Source organism: Suricata suricatta, chromosome 8, assembly GCF_006229205.1.
Source record: "Suricata suricatta isolate VVHF042 chromosome 8, meerkat_22Aug2017_6uvM2_HiC, whole genome shotgun sequence".
In the NCBI taxonomy this organism is placed as follows: domain Eukaryota; kingdom Metazoa; phylum Chordata; class Mammalia; order Carnivora; family Herpestidae; genus Suricata; species Suricata suricatta.
In genome coordinates, this window is record NC_043707.1 from 18,486,360 (window position 1) to 18,508,590 (window position 22,231).

General features: G+C 43.1%; 1 long non-coding RNA gene across 1 annotated transcript; it reads left to right on the forward strand.

The window, feature by feature from the left end:
• Positions 1-11,968: 11,968 nt before the first annotated feature.
• LOC115298651 lies at positions 11,969-16,399 on the forward strand. Its single transcript, XR_003911814.1, has 3 exons — positions 11,969-12,051; positions 12,814-12,862; positions 16,317-16,399. It is a non-coding gene; the product is annotated as an uncharacterized LOC115298651 (long non-coding RNA).
• Positions 16,400-22,231: the final 5,832 nt, after the last annotated feature.

Consider the following 22,231-nt stretch of genomic DNA (forward strand, 5'->3'; position numbering starts at 1 on the left):
GCCTCTTTATTATTGACTTAGCTCCTTGTACCTTTCTGGTACACGTAGGCCATTCTAGTGTGTGGCTTTTATCATCGAGGCCACATCAAGGTCAGAGATGCTTGCTGGATTTCCCATCATCATGCCTGGATTTCAGGTAAGAAGAAGGAGGAGGAGAGGAAGGCAAATGGGCAAAAGTCCCGACTGAGTGAGGTTCCTTTAGGGGATCTTGCTGGAAGTTCAGTCAACACTTCATTGACCAGAACCCAATGGTATTGTCACCTGTGGGCCTCAAGGTAGGTGGGGCAAAGTAGTCTTTTTTTTTTTTTTTCTTCAAGAGGGCACAATTGAAAAAAGGACAGAGAGAGAGAGAGAGAGAGAGAGAGAGAGAGAGAGAGAGAGAGAGAGAGGAGAGAGAGAAATAGAGAGACAGAGAGAGAAAGGCAGGGCTTACCCAATGCAGGGTTTGTGATCATCCAAAGGGGGATTGGAACTCATAAACACTGAGATCATGACCTCAGCTTAAGTCAGATGCTTAACCAACTGAGCCACCCCAGCACCCCAAAGTAGTCTTTTATGAATGCATTGCCACACCAAAAAAAAATCACATTCTGCTACTAATAAAGGAGGGGCAAATGGATGTTTTTTGGCAAGCAGCTAGCTCTGCAGCAGTTTTATCCCACCTCCCTTGCCTTGGCTGTTGTTAAGCTGAACCTGCATCCTGGTCAGCTCGCCTAGCGGGTTCTAGTTTGCGTTTCTCTTCGGACATCCCTTCCTTAACGCCTTCCCAGCTGAGAAAGGGAGAGTAATCCAACAGATCCGAGGTTAGGTCGTGTTTACTGGTGAGCAGCTCATTGTACATTAAAGTGAAGGCTCATGATTGTGATACTTTCCTCCTCCTTCCACCTTCATGTGGTTGGAGAGAGAAGCTGATCCAAGGTTCTGGCCGTTCTTCATTTCTTTGATTTTTCTTACCTTACACAAAGGTGGGGGGCGGGGGTGGGGAATGGATAAAATTACCCGAGGGGAAAAGGAGAACGGAGCACCAGTGTTTAAACAGGAGACTGAAGAAGGCCGTCTTTCAAAAGTTTAGATGGGAAAAAATCGGCTTTCCCCAACCAGGGACTTGGCGGCGCCGCTGTCGCTGCTGGGGACGTATGCTGTCTTTACAATGACTTGCTACCAAACAAATGCTGAAGGCTATTTTTGCTTTCTGGGGTTTTTTTTCATGAGAGCAAAAATATTCTTTGGATTTCTTTTGGTTACCAAAAGCAGATACTAATGTAGGTCTTCTGTAAAAAAGCAAAGTGTTGAAATGTGAAATTTTGAAAAGTGGGTGATACCTGTATAATAAGAAATACACATTGAGGGGCACCTGGATAGCTCAGCCGGTTAAGCATTGACTTCAGTTCAGATCGTGATCTCAACGGTTCATGGGTTGGAGCCCGGTGTCCCCTCGGAGCCTTGAGCCCATGTCAGATTCTATGTCTCCCTCTCTAACTGTCCCTCCCCTACTTGGGGTCTGTCTCTCTCTCTCAAAAATAAACAAACATTAAGACAAACAAAAAACAAACAAACATTAAATAAATGCATATTAAGAAATATGCATTTCATCTTTGTTCCCAGCGTCCTTTGGTATCCTAATGAGGTGACCGGTGGGTGGGCTCCTAGGTAACCTCAGGACTGGGCTGGGGGTGTAAGGGGGGGATGGGGAGCTGATGGTCGCCGGAAAGACCCAGCATCATTGGAGGCTCTGGACTTTTAGCCCTACCCCCTGACCTCAGTCAGCAACTGTTATGCCCAGATTTCATATCATCCCCCAAAACCAGAGACTGCCAGGGAGACCGAGTCACTCATGTAAAAGCAAAGGGCATTTATTATTAAGGGCTTATAAGTTCGGGCTCACAGACTTCACCAAAGCAGTGGAGCCATGCTGAGAGCCCTGAACAAGGGCTGAGCAGGGTTTTTTATGGGTTTTGGGAAGCGGGAGTTACAGGAAACTGAGACATAGGTAGAGTGAGTGATCCAATCATTATTATACAATATTATTGACAGCAGGTTTAACCATTCACATTGTCTAGAGTATTAGTTACTTTTGGTAGGACCCAATCACAATATTTAGAGTACCTTTAAAATCAACCAATTACAGGGCAAGCCCAGGGTCTTGTTCGGTGACTATCGGGTTAACTTTAACACTAGGTAACAGGGTCCTATCTAAAGTTTCCATCTGCAGGCCTCACCCTTAGGAATGTGGAGAGTGGTAGCTGGCCTTCCCTGATTGGGTGTTTCGAAGGTGGTCTCTCTTGCTCTAGGCAATGCGTAACTGCCTGTTAGTTTTGGGGAACTGAAACCTAGGCTTTCTAGATCAGAGGGGAAACTTAAAGCCTGTCATGGAGTCTGTTTGGTTTAGACTTGTGTCCTTACACAACCAATGATTTAATCAGCCATGCCTGTGTAATGAGACTCCCATTAAAGACCCCTAAACTGTGGGGTTCAGAGAGTCTCTGTACTAGCGAACACAGCTGCTAACAGGGGGGCACAGGCCAACTCCATGGGACAGAAGGTCCTCTGCTCAGGACACCCTTCAAGCTCTTGCCCTATATACCTCTTCAATTGGCTGTTGGCTGTTTGCCTGTATCCTTTATAATAAATTTACTTACTTAATAAAAGTAAGTAAAGTGCCCTCCTGAGTTCTGTGAACTGTTTCAGAAAATTCCTGAACCTGAAGAGGCATTTGTGGGAACTCCCTGAGTTTATAGCCAGTTCATCCAAAGTCCCAGTGTAACTGGCATCTGAAATGAAGCAGGAGCAGTTTTATGGGATGGATCCCTTAACCAGTGGGATCTCCAGGTAGATGGTGTCAGAATTGAATTATATTGTGGGACATCTAGCTGGTATCTGGTATTGGAGATTTATTTGGCTATGGGTGTAAGAAAAAAAATCCCTACTATCTCTTCAGATGGGCAGGACCCTCTAGAAGTAACAATGGCATTCAGATTGCCACAGTCATTAATATTGTGCCTCTGAGTGCCTCACAGTTGGTTTCCAGAGGGCACGCATAGTCAACCCTTAGGAATTGACCAGATGGGGAAATAGGTGGGGGCTAGGGTCAGCGGTGACCATTTTCTCCTTGCCCTCACCCTGGGGTAGGATGGGTCACTCTTAGGAGCAAAGGAAGCATAATTCCTTCTTTCTCCCATTGCTATAAAGGAAAGCCTGTTGGGGAAGGTTGAGGATGGGTCAGTCTGATAAGAATCAGTGCTTCCTCCTTTTCCAACATTGCAACTTTTCCTCAGAAGTCATGAATCGCTGTCCACTGACCGAATCAAGCCTGCAAGCCTAGGTTTTGTTTGGTGTGTATAACATTCAAAACATGAAATGGCAACATTTAAAGATTGGGGCAATTTGGGGGCATCAGGCTGGCTCAGTCCATAGAGTATATGACTCTTAATCTCAGGGTCCAGAGTTCAAGCCCCACATTGGGCACAGAGCCTACTTTAACCTTCTCTCCTTTCATACAACACATGGAGTGTACTTTAAAAAAATAAAACTGTGAACAGATCTGGTAGCAGAGTGGATCAGGCATTCCTGAGTAGCCTGAGTAGCGACTGCATCTCTTTGCATGAGGCATGCACAGTACGTCCACAACCAATCCCTGGAGATTTATAGCTCTGTTCAAGCTTTTCTGCATTTCTGACTCTTCCATATCCTCCTCCTCATTTCTGGTTTATGGCTTTTCTCTCATTTTATGGATGGGACTTCATAGCTGCTGTCACTGGATTTGACTCTTAATTCTTTCTAAAGTCTCTGGGCTCAGTAAATCCCCAGGGTCTTCCCAATCCAGGCCACCTTCAGTGGGTAAAATATTCTGCTCGAATTTAGCTCCTTTGGACTTAAGGATTGGTCTGCTAGGTTGGTATCTGGGTTGGGTCTGCTGTGGTCCATCACAAGGCAAAATCAGGCAAGGAATCTATTAAGACAGGACTCATGTAAATCTAAGAACCTACACTTGGGGGATGTCCCCCAGGGAGAGTCTTGAACCAGGCATCCAAGTGGTTTTTGATATAGTGATGCTAGAAGATAAGCCCACTTGGAAAACCATCTCAGATGGAGTCCTGCTCTCTGGTTTAGATCAGGGTTGGTTACAGGGGCCCAGGGGAGACAGCGAGTAAGGCAAACAAGGAGTTCGGTGACAAATTGGGTTCCAGCTGGGGCCCAGCAAGAAAAAAGTTTTATTGGATGATAAGGTTGAGGGACAGAATCTGTGTTTAGGAAGTCAAGCTCCCCAAAATCTCTTTGGGAAGCTACTTGCTGTCATTATGGGGTAACAGATTGACACGGGGTAAGATACTCACAGATCCCTTTCTGTTTTAAAGTGTCAGATTTTTATAGAAATTGTCATTTTTATACCAGAAACAGATTGATAGGGATCTCAGACACCGTCTGAAAATATCCTCCAATTTTTACAGTGTATTTTATCATATATTTATAGTGTAATTTGTAAGACTGGTGGATGTAAATTCTATAAAAGTTGAAAAGTTGACACACCCTTGTGATAACAGTGATGCCATTTTCATTTTCCTTCCTTCTGGTATGTTTTCCATGCAAATACATGTATATACATATTATTTGTTTATTTTCCAAAAAAGTGATCATTCTGTATTTAGATTTGCATTTTGTGCTTATTCCCAGGATGAATAAACATTTTCTTATTAAATATTCTTTAAAATAGATTTTAATTGTCTTATATTTCATCATCTGGATCTAAAGTAATATATTTGATCATGCCCTTATTGTTAGACATTTGGATTATATTGGTTTTTTTTCATGAATAAAAATAACACTGGGATGAGACTCTATCATAAATCTTTGACTTTCTGAATATTTCTTCAGATTAAATCCTAGAAGAGGAATTAATGAACTCTTAGGGGTGCTAAGATTTTTTTTCCCAGTTAATTTGCTTGGATTTTCTAGGTCGATAATGCAAATAATGAGAAATGGTGCCATTTCCTTTTCAGCAATTGCATCCTTTATTTATTTATGTTTCTTGTCTTATTGCATTGGCCAGGCATTTAGAGTGATATTAAATAATTAAGGTCATAGTGGGCATACTACTTTGTTTCAATTTTTAATGGAAAAGCCTCTAGTGTTATACTGCCACACTTTATATGCTTATATTTTATTTAGGAATTTTGCATTTAAATTCATAGATAAAATTGGTCTGTACTTTTGTTTCTCTACACCTTTTTGTCAAGTTTTGTGATAGGGTTATGCTAGCTTTGTAAAATATAATAGGTTTTTCTTCTGCAGAGACATTTTCTGTGTCAGGAGGAGATAGCAATTTCCAACAGGCAAACATGCTGGATATTTGACAGGCCAGTCGGGCAGTTTTCTTTCAAAGATTCAGACAGAAGATACATAATTGAATTCCCACACTTGGCTCAAACTGGTTATCCTGTCGGGAAGCTGGCATGTAAAATGATGTGCAATTGCTTCAATTACAAGAATCGAAGCATTTAGACAATTCTCCCTCTTCTGTTTGAGATGCAGGCTTTGCCTCTGCATTTGAAGCTGTCAGGAGTCCAATTTAGCCAATTCCAGACTCGAGGTGTTTGCTGTGGACCACCGCTGGCCCTGTTGCCACAACAGTGCTGATGTGTCAATTGTCATTGCTGTATAGAGACCTTGCTTCCGTTATACCCTTTTTGCACTGGCCCTTTTGCTAGGAGGCTTGTCAGCTCCACAGTCAAATCTCACCTTTTTGAAGGATCCTCAGAGCTGACCCCAACACCCATCGCCTGGGTGGCTCTCCAAATTCCAAATCAGGTCCGCGAAGGACTGAACTCTATTCATTTGCCAAGTGCAAATATTGGCAAATGTGACCAGTGTAACTCACTAATTTGCTAAGCCCTATTCATGTTTTCCCCTATCTCAGGAATCCATCCATTTTTTTTTTCTTTCCTCACCACCACCTCTGGGCCACCATCAGCTCTGACCTGGATTATTTCAAATAACAGTAATTAGTCTTACTCTTTCTAGTCTTTTCCCTACTCTAGTCCCTCCATCCTCTGGCCAACCATGGTGATATTTCTATAATATCAACAAGCCAACCAGTACCCTGATTTGGTTGCCTCTTTCTTAAAATTTCTGAATGATTCCTCAAAGGATTTCAGATAAAGTTAGAACTTGGCATGGCTAATACAATATGCAATATTCTTTCTTGCCTACTTTCCTTACTAGTCTGACTTTCTGCATTCCCTGCTTCTGTACTCTGGTTCTCCAGTGATTCTTTCTACTTCTCCTCCGTGCCATTCCTCTCCTTGCATATTCTTCCCTTTGTTTAAACAACTACTACCTGGTTAACATCGACTTATCATTCACATCTCAGCTCAGACATCATTTGCAGTGGATGTTTTCCCATCCCCTCTAGGTTGAGTTTGGTGACTTATTTTTCCTTCCTAGCATGTGGATAGAGGCATATGTAACACTTCATTGCACTTGGATTCTTCCCAAGAGCACAAGGGCCATGTCTGCTGTTTCTCCCACACTTTGTATTATCTCTCAGTATCATAGTAGGTGCCTAATAAATATCTGTTAAATTAATAAATGGTATTCTTGCCTCTTGGGGAAGCCTCCTCAATCCCCAGTAAGAAACTCAATTTTCTGACTAAGAAGGTGACCCCTAAGTGAGAAGAAAGTTGAATCCAACTCTCAAACTTTCACTCTCAAACCTGAGGGATGACTCTGCAGATGCTGAATAAACAAGTGAATGAAGAAGTAGTGTGTATTGTGTTCAGATTGGCACGGTGCAATGGAAACGGTTCTTCATTTGACATCAAGAGTGGCTGGCAAATCCTTTACTTAACTACTTATGTGATTTGAGAAAGTGTGAGTTTTCTCTGTCATCTCAATATCATCATCTGAAACAAAGGACACAACCCTTGCTTATGTCACAGGCTTACTGAGATAACGTATTTAAACACTATGTGTAAGTGGCATAACCAAGATGGTGACACAGGTGGTCCCCAAGTTCAGTCTTCCCCACAGGAAGACCTACTTAAGCATGGATAAGATTACATGCACGACCACTGTGAAAGCCCTGCGGGTGAGGCTGAAGCACCAACCCAGGCTGCAGAGAGGGAGAAGGACCACATTAGAAGGGTGACAAGGGCGTTTACACTCTGACCACATCACCCTTCGCCCAGGCCTGCACAGCACCACGCCAAAAGGGCGAGGCCCTCGGGGCCTGTAGTTTTTTCAGTGAGAAAAACAAGAGCCCAAGGTGGAGATGCAGCTTCCCTGGCACTGTGACACACTTCCCAGGAGGCCCACCTGGGTCTCACCTCATGGCGATCACTGAGAGAACCTCCCTGGGCTTGACTACTTGGAATCAGGTAGAAACAGAGAAGGGAGATAGTACTTCCAGCAGCCAGTGTTCAGATCTCAGTGGAATGCATTTCTGTCTGCAGTGGGACCCAAGCAGAGATCCCAGCCAGTGGCTTTGCTCATTCGCAGTCTAGCTGGTGACCCCTTTGGCCGGGGGAACTCGGTTGGTAGTTGTGCCTGACTTGAGACTTCAGTGAGTCATACTGGCCATGGGGCCCATTGTGGGGCCCCACCGAGAGAGGGAAGTGAATTTGCAACCTCCACCAATTGCTGAGTATAGCCTGCAGTGCTGTCATCCAGGAGGCCTTGCCAAAGGCCACGGAGGCCCCTGTACAGCCACAGTGGGGCAGAAGTCCAAGCCAGAAGCCCTGCACAACTGTTAAGAATAGCCTTTGGCCCTATCTAATCAGGGAGCTTTAACCGTGACCCTGGGCAGCCTTGGAATCCAGCCTAAAGTCTTGCCCTGCAGTGGAGCCCAGAGTATAAGCCTGCCTGATTGCAGAGCATGGCCTGGAATCTCATCTGACAGCAAAGCTCTGCCTGCATCCCTGTCTGAACACAGAGTGCAGCCAGTGCACTGTCTGACGGGGGATCACTGCCTGATGGGGGAGCACTCTCTGACAGGGGAGCAACGCCTGATGGGGGAGAACCTTCTAACAGGGGAGCAACACCTGACATGGGAGTATCATCTGACGGAGGAGCATCATCTGATGGGGGAGCACCACCTGATGGGGGAGGATCACCTGACGGGGGAGAACTGTCTGACAGGGGAGTACCATCTGACAGAGGAGCATCATCTGATGGGGAAGCACCGTCTGATACCCCACCCTACCAAGAACGATTGCCAACCCCAGCAACTTTACATTTTAGGGAGCTCGAAAAACAACACACTAAGCCCAAAGTTAGTAGAAGGGAGGAACTAATAAAGGTTGGAACAAAAATAAATGAACTAGAATAGGAAGGCAATAGAAAAAAGTAACAAAACTAAACGGTTCTTTGAAAAGAGAGACAAAATTGACAAATGCTTATCTAGACTAACTAAAACTAACTAACTTGATTAAAAAAGAGAAAGAAGCCAATGCATAAAATTATAAATGAAAACGAAGACTTTCCAACTGATGCCACAGAAATATGAAGGTTCATAGGAGACTACTTTAAACAGTTGTAGGTCAACCCACTGGTCAGTCTAGAAGAAACAGATATACAACATACCAAGACTGGATCAGGAAGAAATAAAATCTGAATAGACCAATATTATATAAGGAGATTGAATCAGTAGTTGAAAACCCACACCAAGGAAAAACCCAGGAACCAAGTGGTTTCACTGTAAATTCTACAAACATTTAGCAAAGAATTAATAAAAATCTTTTTCAAATTCTTTTAAAAAAAATTGAAGAGGCAGGAACACTCCTAAATTCATTTGATAGACCAGAATTACCCTGTTACCAAAGTCAGATAAGAATATTTCAAATGAAAACAAACACAAAAACCCTATAGGCCAATGTCCCTGATGAATATAGTTGTAAGCATTTTCAACAAAATACTACCAAACTAATTTCAGCAGCACACTGAAAAGATTATATACCATGATCAAGTGAAATTAATCCTTAGGATGAAAGGATGGTTCAACATATGCAAATTGATCACAATTGAATGAAGATAAAAATCATCTTAATAGATGCAAAAAAAGCATTTGACAAGATTCAATAGCCATTCATTATATATATTAAAAAACCTACCTAACTAACTGGCTACAGAAGGAACATACCTCATTCTAATAAAGACCCTATATGACAAGCCCACAGCTGACATCATACTCAATGGTCAAAGTTCAAAAGCTTGTCCTTTAAAATCACAAACAAAATAAAGGTGCCTACTCTCACTATTCCTACTTAACATAGTACTAGAAGTCCTAGCCAGGGAAATTAGGCAAGAAAAAGCCATAAAAGACATCCAAATCAGAAAGGAAGAAGTAAAACTGTCTGTTTGCAGATGACATGATGTTCTGTATAGAAAATCCTGAACGCTTCACCAAAAATCTCTTAATAACTGATAAACAAATTCAGTAGAGTTGCAGGATACAAAATCAACATACAGAAATCAGTTTTGTTTCTATACACTAGAAACAAATTATTCGAAACAGAAATAAAGAAAACAACCCCACTTACAATAGCATCAAGAACAATAAAAGTTAGGAATAAATTTAACCAAAGAAGTGAAAAATCTGTACACTGAAAATTATAAGACACTTATGAAATAAATTGAAGAAGACACAAATGGAAATATATCTCTTATTCATGGAGTGAAAAAAATAATGTTGTCAAAGTATCCATACTATCCAAAGTCATCTATAGATTTGATGCAAACCCTATCAATTTTCCAGTGATGTATTTTACAGAAATAGAAAAAAAATTCCTAAAATTAGTGTGGAACCATGAAAGACCACCTGAACAGCCAGAGCAATGCTGAAATAGAAAAGCAAAGTTGAAGGCATCACAGTCCTTGATTTTAAATTACATTAAAAGCTATAGGAACCAAAACAGTATGGCATTGGCATAAAAAGCGGAACCAAAAGCCTATATATAAATCCATGAATATACGGTCAAGAAACATTTGACAAGGCATTATGCTAAGTGAAACAAATCAGACAGAGAAAGATAAAACTGCATGGCCTCACTTATATGTCCAAGCCCCAAATTCATAGAAACAGAACAGATTGATGGTTGCCAAGGACAGGGCTATGTGGGGGAAATGGAATCAAGTGGTGTGGGGGCTAGGAGCAGGGACCCTCCCAAAATGCACCACTATGGCAAACTGTTTATTTTGAATTAAAGTTTCTTAAGAAACAGCCAGTGCAAGAAAAACACTGTGACTCCCCTCTGTCTCCAGAAAGCAGGATACAAATCTCCCGTTGGAAAAATACCACACCCGCAATGAGGAGGTAAAGAGATATCCTTTTCATGGGAGATGGGGAATTCAGAGCCGAGAAGCCGTATAAAGAAACCTTGTTACTTTTACTGATTTTCTACCCTAGCCCAAAGTCTGTTAGCACTCCTGACGAACGGAAGCTCCCAAGCAGAAGTTTTCTTTGTCCTGTCAATTCCTCACAGATGTGTTGTCTCTTTGTTTAAAGAGCACAAAAACTGCCTGCCTTGGTGGTTTCTTTGGATCTCAGTTTCATTATGGGGCATCCATGCATATACAATTAAATTCTGGGGCTTTTCCCTTCTGTTATTCTGTCTCATGTCAATTTAATTCTTTAAAAATATTTATTTATTTATTTACTTTGACAGAGAGACAGAGAGAGACAGAGAGAGCAGTGAAGGGGCAGAGAGAGAGAGAGAGAGAGAGAGAGAGAGAGAGATGCGGAGAGGGAGAATCCCAAGCAGGCTCTGTGCTGTCAGTGCAGAGCCCTATTGGGGGCTCAATCTCATGAACCATGAGCTCACGACCTGAGCCTAAATCAAGAGTTGGATGCTTAACTGACTGAGCCACCCAGGTCCCCTCTACTTTTTAAAAAAAGTTTTAACTTTAATTCTTAAGGCCAGCTAGAAAAAACTTGAAGGGAAAGGGAGAAAATGTTTCCTACGCAGTAGTTGAAGGGTACAGACTTCCAGTTACAAACCGTGTAAGTTATGGGGATGTGGTGACCATAGCTAACAATACTGTATTGTATACTTGAAAGCAGGTGGGAGAGTAGACCTCAAAAGTTCTAACCACACACACATACACAGAATGTAACTTTGTTATGGTGATGGATGTGTTAACTAACCTTATTGTGAAAATCCTTTGATAATATATACATATTAATAGAAAAATATATATATGTTGGTTCCTGCACTGAATTCCTAGCACAGTACTCCTGAAACCTTTGTAAATTCCCAAGCGATAAGAACACTAGGAACATCTTTCATTCTAATGAAGTGACTCTGGGTGGGCATTGGGATGGCACTGGTCTCCGGAAAGACCAAGCCATGATTTCAGCCCCCTCCCCCATCCTCCGGAGAGGAGAGAGGGGCTAGAAATGAGCTAATCATTGATTACACCTACGTGAGGACGTCTTCGTAAAAGCCCAGTAATATTGGGTTTGGAGAGCTTCCAGGTTGGGAGCACATCCACGCCAGGACGGAGATGCACCCCAACTCCGCAGAGGCAGCCGCTTCTGCCCTTGCATCCCAGACCTTGACCTCTGCATCCCTTCCATCTGGATGTTCATCTATATCACTTATCGTATCCTATTGATAATAAAATGGTAGATGTAGTAAAATGTTGCTTTGAGTTCTGTGAGTCACTCTAGCAAATTAATTGAACCCAAGGAGGAGGTTATGGGAACCTCTGATTTTTAGCCAGTTGACCAGGTGGCCATTTTTAGCCACGCAAGAACCTGAGAGTGTGACTAGTGTCTGAAGGTGGGGGGTGGGGCTGGTGTGATGTGTCCGAGCCCTCACCCCTGCGAGCGGATACAATCTCCAGGTGGATTGCGTCAGAATCGAGTGAAGTTCTGGAACACCCAGCCGGCGGAAGCCTTCACACGCCGCTGGTCAGGAGTTCCAGAAGTGAAGTGTTCTGCATTAAGGAACCACTCAAGGAAGAGAGTCGCAGTAGAGAGGGACGAACTGGGGTTTTGCCTATACAGGAAGGGAAAACAGCAGAATTTTCCCATTAGGATCATGTTACAAAAACAAGGTATTAATACATTGAGATGACAGGGTATAATAATCCCAACTGTCCATTCTTGAGTGCTTGCTATGTTTGAGAACTTCCATACTTCATTTTACTTTTTCTTCCTGAATATCCTCCTTAAAATATGCCTTCCTGAGGCACCTGGGTGGCTCAGTGGGTTAAGCAGCTGACTCTTGATTTCGGCTCAGGTCATGATCTCACAGCTCTTAAGATCGAGCCCCACATTGGGCTTTGCACTGACAGATTCTTTCTCTCCTTCTCTCTCTGCTCCTCCTTCACTCATGCTCTCCCCCTTTCTCTCTCTTTCAAAATAAATAAATAAATAAATAAACTTAAAAAATAAAATATGCGTTTCTTTTTAAATAGGAAGTAATTGAGCCCCAGAGAGGTTAAGTAACTTGTCCAGGGTCACCCAACTGGTGAGCTTCAAATTCATACTGGAATAGTGGAAAAGATGGCAGGAATTGGTCCCAGAAGACTTGGGTTCAAGGCTGGTTTCCTTTGTTTCCTAGTTCTGCATTTTGGAGGCGTATCTTTTAAACCCCTGAGCCTCGATTTCCCAGCTGTCAAAAGGAGATGATATATTTACCTCACAGAGTTGCTGTGAGGATTATAAATAGTTTTGTAATTTATAGACTATACACAGTAGCTGTCTTCCTTACCATATATCATTTTCCTAAAGCCCAATAGAAGGAACAGTTATCTCAATGTTAATAACTTTGATTCCCTCCTTGTTTTTTTTCCCACCCTCTTTTCTGTTTGAAGGAGACCGGAGACTATATCATGGTGTAAGAATGTGGAGTCAGACACTAAGGTACACTCATGTTCAAACATTGGCTCTGCCATTTACTGGCTTTGGCAGATTACTCAACCTCTGTGAGCCTCGGTCTCCTTAGCCCTAAAATGGGGCCAATAATGGGTCCTGTGTCCTAGGATTTTTTGCGAGATGGGATAATGCATCTTTCTTTATCAGTTCATGGTACATCAGAGAGGCTTAACGAAGGACCTCAAAAGCAATACCAGGGTCAGGAATGACAATAGCACATTATATATTATATACATGATAATGCACTTTAATCGAAACTAAACCAATTTTATTCTCTAATTAGTTCTTGACATTGATATTATTAACTTCCCATTTTCCGAATGAGGAAGCCACTGCTCAGAGGATTTGGTAATCTTCCAGAGTTGCCCCGTTAGGGCTCATTTACACCCAGGAATTCTTACTTTGAGAGCAAGGCTTCCTCCACATCAGCACAGTTCTGGAGAATCAAAGAGAATGTAAAGACTCCCATGGAAGATGGTCGAATAAGGGAGGTTCACCTCAGCCACCAAGATGCAGTTAAGAGGTCATTGCTGCCCAAAGAGTTCAGCGCAGAGAGCAGCATTAGTTTCTTGAGAATATTAGTTTCTTGAGAACGCTAAGAAACGTACTGAACCGGTGAAGCCGAGAGGGCAATGGCCCTATTAAATGACCTTTCCTCTCCTCTGGTGTCCGCGCGCTGTGACTCAGACAGCGCCGACCAGCTCATGGATGTCCACGTGGCAGTTTGCAGATACATACCTGGCCATCGATCCTGCTCCATAAACCCCCATAATCGGGCAAGGTCAGACTAGAAGGGGAGGAATTTCGAGGATGCCTACGTAACTGTTTGTACGTTATTCAAAGTTGCTAAGTCCAGCTTCACATCTGGATTTTTCTAAGGCGTTCTATGGAGATCTTCACTCCCTGAAATTTAGGTGCTGGAGCTCCTCAGTGTAACAGGATCTTAAGATATTGTTGGATGTCAATGATCAGCGACGGTGAGGGTCTTTTGTGTATACGATGGCTTGGAGGGATTGCACTCTGATCCCAGATTCTCACCACCCCTGAGTGGTAGCACTGGCATTTCACGCCCACCTGCGAAGTCACTTTTCATAAACTGGAAGGGCAGGTTTTGATGCACCAGATCTATTAGCAATGGCGCTGAGAGGTGGCAGCTCCTTAAGGCACATCAGGCACTGGCTTCAGAGCCTGGTTCAAATCCTGACTCTACTTACCGGTTGGGACTTTGGCAAGTGAATGTCCCTTTAAAGAAATTTCATCCAAGAAATAGTGGCACAGGGTTCTTAAGGTTCTTTTAAATATTAAGTAAGAAAGGTACCACATCTGTTCTTAATCACTTAGCATCCCATTACCTGAGCCACCAAATTGGAGGCAGGATCCAGACCAGGGAACCCGAGCTCTCTGGCTTCACCAGTGCTGGAATATCATGAGCATGAAGTATAAGTGGGGTTGGGAAGATGTTCAGAGACAGGCTGGAGACAATGGTTACAATGCACATGGATTCTTAGTACCCCAATGGTTCATCTATTGTGCTTTTGCTAAAAGCCAAGCACTTTCCTAAATACTTTATATGTAGTAACTTTTTTTTCACTTTCACAATGATCCCGTGAGGAGGGGAGCCATTGTTAACTCTGTTTCAGAGGTAAGGCACCTGCCCGTGGGGATGAAAAGGGACTCCCCCAGTGTCACACCAGCAAGTGGTGTCAAGAAGTGTAGTTTAGGAATCTACTCACTTACCACGTACCAACCATCACACTGAATTGCACCTGCAATACTCACTAGAGCAGAATCTCTTCACTTCAGCACCGTGGATCTCTTGGGGCCGGTAATTCTTCATTGTGGGGGCTGCTGTGTGCCTTGTAGGATGTTTAGCAACATCTCTGGTCTCTACCCGGGAGATGCCGGTAGCACTACCCTCCCGAAATAAATGTCTTTGGACATTATCACATATTTCCTGGGGATGAGGAGGGGTGCAAAATTGATTTTTGTATATTGAACCCTTATTTGTGCCACTTGGTGGCGCCCTCTCTCACAGACTGTGGGCTGGGTCATGTGACTGTTTCCACCAATGGGAGACTGACAGGCTGGATGCAAGCAGAGACTTAAGACGTTCTCATACACCAGGACCTGTCTTTTTGCTCTTTTTGGAAACCTGGGTTATCATGTGAACCAGCCGAGGCCGGTCTGTCAGATGATGAGAAATTCGTGGCTGGCTGCCCCTGGCTGTCCTACCTGACAGCCTGCCAGTCCCAAACAGCTGCTAGCCAACCTTGGATGGGTGAATGAGCTCCTCTAAGACCAGAAGAGAGTTGCCCAGTGACCATGACCCCAACTGCCAACTCTTACCCATGAAATAAGAAATGGTGGTTGCTTTTAAAAATATTTATTTATTTATTTATTTATTTATTTATTTATTTGAGAGACAGAGAGAGACAGCACGAGCAGCGGAGAGTCAGAGAGAGAGGGAGACACAGAATCGGAAGCAGGCTCCAGGCTCTGAGCTGTCAGCACAGAGCCCGACGTGGGGCTCAAACCCACAAACCATGAGATTATGACCTGAGCCGAAGCCGGAAGCCAGACACTTAACCTGAGCCACCAGGCGCCCCAAGAAATGGTGGTTGCTTTAAGCCATCGTATTTTGGATATTTTTTCAAGGATACAGAAAAGGCTACCTTGAAACAATTCCCTTTTACAAATGAGAACATGCAGGTTCCAAGAGGTTGAATCAGTTTCTATGGCCACGCAGCCAGCAAGTGATAGCACCCAGAAGTAAGCTACTTCACCCCAGGTTCACAGCACTAGGACATAAGTCGGGGAGACAGTTGGTGGCAGGAAGAATGGGAATTAAACCAGACAAAGAAGGGCACAGTAGCTGGGGCAAGGCTCAGGTAGAGTTGAGGAAAGCCCTGGGTGTGGGTGGGGGTGCTCAGTTTCATGCTGTTTACTTACCACTTGGTTATTGGGAAGGTCCTTTGAATGAGAGTGGCCTCTGGGGTTGTCTTCACCGGGAGCAAGAGCCACGTCTGAGGTCATTATTCCTCAGGAGGAAGGGGTTTGCAGATCTGAGGCAGGAACAAAGAAAGTCACAGGGACCTGGTGTGAACCCAAGAATTCATCAAGGAATCTCCATGATTCCCTTCAGTAGTTTACTGCCGAGACTTTGCCTCCTGCCACCTTTTACTAAATTTCACATTCCCAGCAAGTTAAGGCTCCTGAACTTCTCACAACCCAAACAACAGAACTGCTTCCAATTTACATTCTAGGGCTACTTTAGGAGACAGGAAGTCTACTCCCAGTCCTGTTACTTGCCCTGTGCTCCCCCACCTTCAAAGAGTGGACATCCTCCTCTTCATTAGTGTCCCTGCAACTGACCAAGTAGTGTGCATGGTCGCCCTAAGATGTTATGCATGTGGTGGCATTGTCTCTTCTTTCTCTTCTGCAGTGAATCCCAGGCCCATGCTTCCACAGGGTGGGATCCAAGTGTCTGGACCTCCCTCTACTTTATTCCACCCTCCTATCTGGATCGGTTTATAGTAAGTGCTCAACAAATATTCGGTGCACTCATTCATTCTGTGTTTGTACATTCATGATTGAAAGACCTGAGCTTTAGGTTAGAATTTGTCAGTGAGGTGGAGAGGCATCGTAGGATGCCATTTTGGTATCTCACTCCCGGAAGATAGGCTCATTTCCTGGACTTAGTGCTGACCTCAATTTTAATTCATATATTACATTGCCCTGCAATTCTTGATGTGTCTGTGTTTCTTCCAGACTATTAAGTTCCCTGAGCCTTTCAAATGGTATCTTTTTGATTTTGAATCCTTATTATCGCACCCAGGATCTAGAGGGTATAATATAGATAAATAAGAGATATTTCTTGAATGAAGAAGTCTGCATTTCAGTCCAGGCCCCCTCCGTCCTACTTGTGCGGCATTGAGAAGGTAATCTTCCTGAGACTTATTTTTCTCAACCAGAAACTGAAGATAATCATGCCTGTCTGATATGGTTCCTGTAAGAATGAAATGAAACAAAATATATAGAAGTCCCTTAGACTTTTGTAAACATCGAAAGAATATTATTTCCCTTCTTTTCAAGTTAACCCATGTACGAAGAGGGGATGGGCGCTGTGTTGCATGGAAGGTACCAGATCACTGGGCTGGATCTTCTGCAATTTTACTCCAGATCTGCTTCATTTACATGCATCCGTTCCCTCCAATAAGTGACACGGGGGCCAGGTTTTCTCTTTGTGCCTTGTCAAGCACCAGTCTTCCCCAGGTGGTATCTCTGCGATTAATGGCTACAGAAACACAAGGGCTGGGGCAGGCTGGTTTTTCTTGGCTTCTTTTTTGAGTTTGTAATCTTAGCTGTCATCCCCTTGGCTCCAAAGATTATTAAGCATTCCACAAGGAAGGCATTCTCTTTAAAATGGTTCTGAAAGAACCATGATTGAGGAAAGCCACTTACCCTACATTGCCCCTCCTGGCCCTTGCCTGATATCTAGCCAAGAGTCATCCATGACTTGGCAAAGAGGAGGCAGCTCGCCTCTTTCCAAGCTCAATTATCAGGAGATAACCTCTGTGAGTTGGTTAAATAGGATTTCTCTTTCCTATTTCTTTTTTCTTTCTTTCTCGTTCTTTTTTTTTTTTCTTTTCTTTTTTTTTTTTTTTTTTTCAGCTCAGCGGTAAAAGGCTTAGCTGGTTACAACAAGGACAAATATGTACCATGTTCGAGGTGAGCTTTCAGTCTTGTTGGGGAGAGAGATTGCGTATCAACCTGGAGATGTGTACACTCTGCCTCTCCACAGAGAACTTCAAAAATTGCTCTCCAGAGATTTGCTCAAAGGCTGCAAGGGCTGTTGGTTAGCGTACAACGTAACGTGTACTTTTCTCCTCATAAATATTGTAACTCTTCTTTCACTCTGGATCCCTTGTGTCAAAGCCAGACTTCTTTTACCTTGTTCTTAGAATTGTGCCTTCTTCCCAGCACCCAAGCCATTTTCCTCCTGCCCAAGGCTTGCATTCAGGTAAGTAAAATCAGCCTTCCTTTCTCTGCCCTCACAGCCTCTTTCCACTGGGCAGCTCACTGTTTGTGCTTTGAGAGAATTCTTCCATTTTAGTTTATGTTTTGCTTTTTAAAAATTGTTTTAAGTTCATTTATTTATGAGAGATAGATACAGCATGAGTGGGGGACCGGCGGAGAGAGAGGGAGACACGGAATCCCAAGGAGGCTCCAGGCTCCGAGCTGTCGGCACAGAACCCAATGCAGGGTTTGAACTCACAAACTGTGAGATCATGCCCTGAGCTGAAGTCAGATTCTCAACCCACTGAGCCACCCACGCACCTCCATATTTTGGTTTATGTTTTTATGCCCACCTGCCACCCGCCCCAAATGCTCAGGTCTTAAGCTCCTTTTTTTTTTTAATCTGAGAGTAATATATATTTTTTCTTCCTGTTGTATTTGTACTTTCTTAGAATGTTAATTCAACCGACATTGATTGATGCTCTTTCCAGATCAACCTCTGTGCAAAAAGATGGTGAAGGTGTGGGAATCTTTTTCCAGGAAGAATTCACAATCTGCAAATATGATGTTCTAAAGATTATCTATCTCTCTATCTGTCTTGTCTGTCTATCTATCATCTAAATACCTATCATTATCTATCTGTCTAACTATTTTTCTATCTATCAATCATCACCATCATCTATCTATCTATCCATCTATTCTATAGATACATCTACCTAGATAGAAAGATAGAAATAGAAATAAAGATATTGATACAGATTTATAGATAGATAGGTAGGTATATATATATATATATATACATATATATATATATATATATATATGTGTGTGTGTGTGTGTGTGTGTGTGTGTGTGTGATAGATAGATAGATAGATAGATAGATAGATAGATAGATATCTACTGTGTAACGAAGCATAGAAATTTACTCAAGACGTTGAGTGAGGGGATCCTGAAAAAACTTCTCTTTAGAGCTCTGTATTGATATATGAATAGTTGATAGGTATTATTCGGCTGTATTTGCAGAGGAAAGATACTCTAAGCAGAAGAAGGAGCATAAATAGTTACAGTCTCTTGTAAGAATGTAGCCTGTGATGTTGGAGAAGGGTGGGAATGTGGTGTGACTGAAGACGGGAGGAGATGATGGGAAATTGCACTGACCAGGTAACCAGGGCTCACACGGGGTCCTTTCACATTGGGCTGAAGAATAGAATCCTAGGATTCACCCTGTGGATGGTGAGGGGCTGCTGTGGGTTTTTAAACTGTTGGGTAACCTGTTCAAATTAGGAAATTACCATAAGTGACAGTGACGAATGGATAAATTCAATAAGAAATTGGGGCAAGATAGTCCTTATCCTTCCCATTTGCCAAATTCTGGCCAAAAGTTCCAACAAGTTCTTGAGAACAGGCCACTACAAAATCAATCGGCCCATGTCCATGTCCCAGAATCCCCCAGATCAAATGCAGACTATACTCCTCATGAAAGGCGGTGACACACGGTCACCAGCTCAGGACTGAGCCAAGCACACAGGTTGACTTCCAGGACTCCCGAGCCTTTATTCTGTTGACATTCTGGCTTCTGATTTTCAGTTACCATCACAGTGATCTCTAATCACTTGAAGACAAGACTTAATTCTTCTTTTCCCCAAATATTGTTTTGAAGTCCAGGAAATGTTGTTCAGGGCTATCTCCTATCAGCTGGTAGTTAGATGAGGGATTCGGTTCTTCCAGGAAGACAGGGTTACCCCCTCCTCTGGAGACCCACAGTGCTTTCTGCATAGAGAAGCTACAGAATTTACCATAATGTACTCATGATCATGTCTTCGAGAGGAGGCAGCACAGTGTTGCAATGAAAACTGCGTCCAGAACCAGAGAGCTGGCTTTGAATCCTGGCTGTCGTTCACTATCTGGAGTAAGCTTGAGTCAGTGATTTACCTTTTGTCTGCCGTAGTTTCTTTATCAGAACAATGAAAATGCTGTTACCTAACTCATGAAGTTTGTCACGGGGAGATGAGGGACTATGTGTGAAGTGCTTAAAACAGAAACAAATATACAGTAAGCACTCGCCAAAGTTGTCATTATTTCTCAAATTATCAGACTCCTCCTGTGTGTCCTGAGCTCCGCCACATGATGGTATACATGAAAAATAGTGTGGTTTCAATGGCACGTTGGGAGCAATGGACGAGCCTACCATGTGCTTTGACCACACGGAAGGGCTTCTCCCACCTCCAGACTGTCCCGGCTGCCCCAGTGGCTGATGGGAATTAAACTTTCTGCACACCTGTAACCAATTTGTGGGAAATTCTGACCTGGCGGACTGTGTTATCAAAGATGGAGATGGAGATGATTATTATTATCTTTGTATCCTATGTGCCTCACACAATTTTTGTCACAGTGCAGGTTTTTACTACGGGTCTCAACAAAAAATGAAGGGAAGGCAAGCAGACCCTGTCTCTCTTTGTCCACCTAAGGTGACATGCTCTTCTTGTAGGAAAACAACGTTCACTAGCTATATCTTGGTGATTTTCTTCCCAAATCATGCATTTTGACATTCTAAAATTACTGTAAATGCTGCAAAATCACTTTGGGAGAAGGGACAGGAAGGGCATCTGGAAAGATATGTTGTTCCTGAGTACTTGAGGAGGTTGGAGGTTGGCAGACCTTTTTGCTCAGACCACTGGCAATCACCTGGTCATTCACAGGCTCTGAATCAGTCCTGCTGGGCTAAAGTGTTTATTCTTTGATAAGTGGCCTATTTGGTGGTACATACCTCAAAATGGAGAGAGGGAAGCCATTTTGTTCAGCTGTGACAAGAAGCCAAAAGTAGGTCAAGAAGTTCTTGGAATGAAAGTCTTCACAGGAACTATATGCCTGGAGGTAAGAATGGGTCCCAGATTCTAGTCTAGATAAGAAACTAATCTTACTAGTGGACTCCACTTTCTAAACTGCTCATTGGGAGATGGCAGTTCAAGATCAGCACAACTAATTGAAATCGCTAAATACATGCTTAAGAATTTTTTTAAATGTTTAGTAATTTTGAGAGAGAGAGAGAGAGAGAGAGAGAGAGAGAGAGAGAGAGAGAGAGGGACAAAGTGCAAGCAGGGGAGGGGCAGAAAGAGAGGGAGTATGTCACAGAATCAGAAGTAGGCTCCAGGCTCTGAGCTGTCAGCATGGAGCCCAATGCAGAGCTTGAACCCAGAAACTGCAAGATCATGAACTGAGCTGAAGTCCAACTCTCAACCGAACTCAGCCACCCAGGTGCCCCATCAAATACGTGTTTTAAAAATGGGAGAAAATCTGTGTCAGTGACAGGATCAAGAAAAAGTGCTATTCATGCTACTCATATGCCTAAATAAATAAGGGCTTTTTACAAGACAGAGCAATGGTCACCCAAATTTGTACCTTACCCGAATAACAAACTTAAAGCAACTCACTTTTTCCAGCATCCAAAAAATTTTATTCATTTTAATCTTATCAAAAAATCACAATAACAGTGCAAAAAAAGGCCTGTATCTTCTTGTTTTAAATTCATCTGTATCTCTGAAAAATAAAGATCACTTATTTTGAACTGTAAGTGATTAATTTTTGTGTCCAAAGGCATCTGCTTGTCTTCCGCTCAGAACTGGTTGCCGCCGGATTTCGCAGTTGGTGGTATAGAACTGAAACACGCAGGCAGGCCTTAGGGCCTCCCTTTATCCATGAAATTGCAGAAGAAGCCGGCTGGGTAAGGAAGCTGCTGAAGGAGCCAGAAACCTCTGCACAGACATCTTCCTTTGCCAGGAGAGATGGCTGGATCGAAAGAGGGATCGATCGATCTGTTGAAATTCCCAGGCAGTGGAGCTTATGGGACACATCACGATTCACTGGCCAGACACACCTGCTCTAGCTGCCAGGCCACAGTTGTCAATCCAAAGCACTTCTGAAAATGAGGCCAGAGCCTATGTTAATGAGGCCTGATTGCCTCAGAATTATTGTTGGATTAATTAGCAGCTTTGCCAGTAGGTCCATTTGTCCAGGGTCAGTAACAATTTATGGGGAGTCACATTTAAATAATTTCATTCAATTTAACCAGCATTTCCTGCCCCCACTCATACAGAGCCCTGTACAGGCCCATACAAGAAAAGGAACTAAACTACACATTAGATGGCGAGTTCTAGGCTCCCTTGTGCCATAATGTTGTGGACAGGGAGATGGGGGCCGGCCAAGGGTGGCCACAGAGAAGTCTTAGGGAAGAACACCTTCACAATGGCTGGCTTACTAATTCCAAGGGAAACAAAATGAACTTCAGACCAATACCAGTCAAAACTGATATCTAGCTCTCTGTATTAGTCAGTAATTGCAATT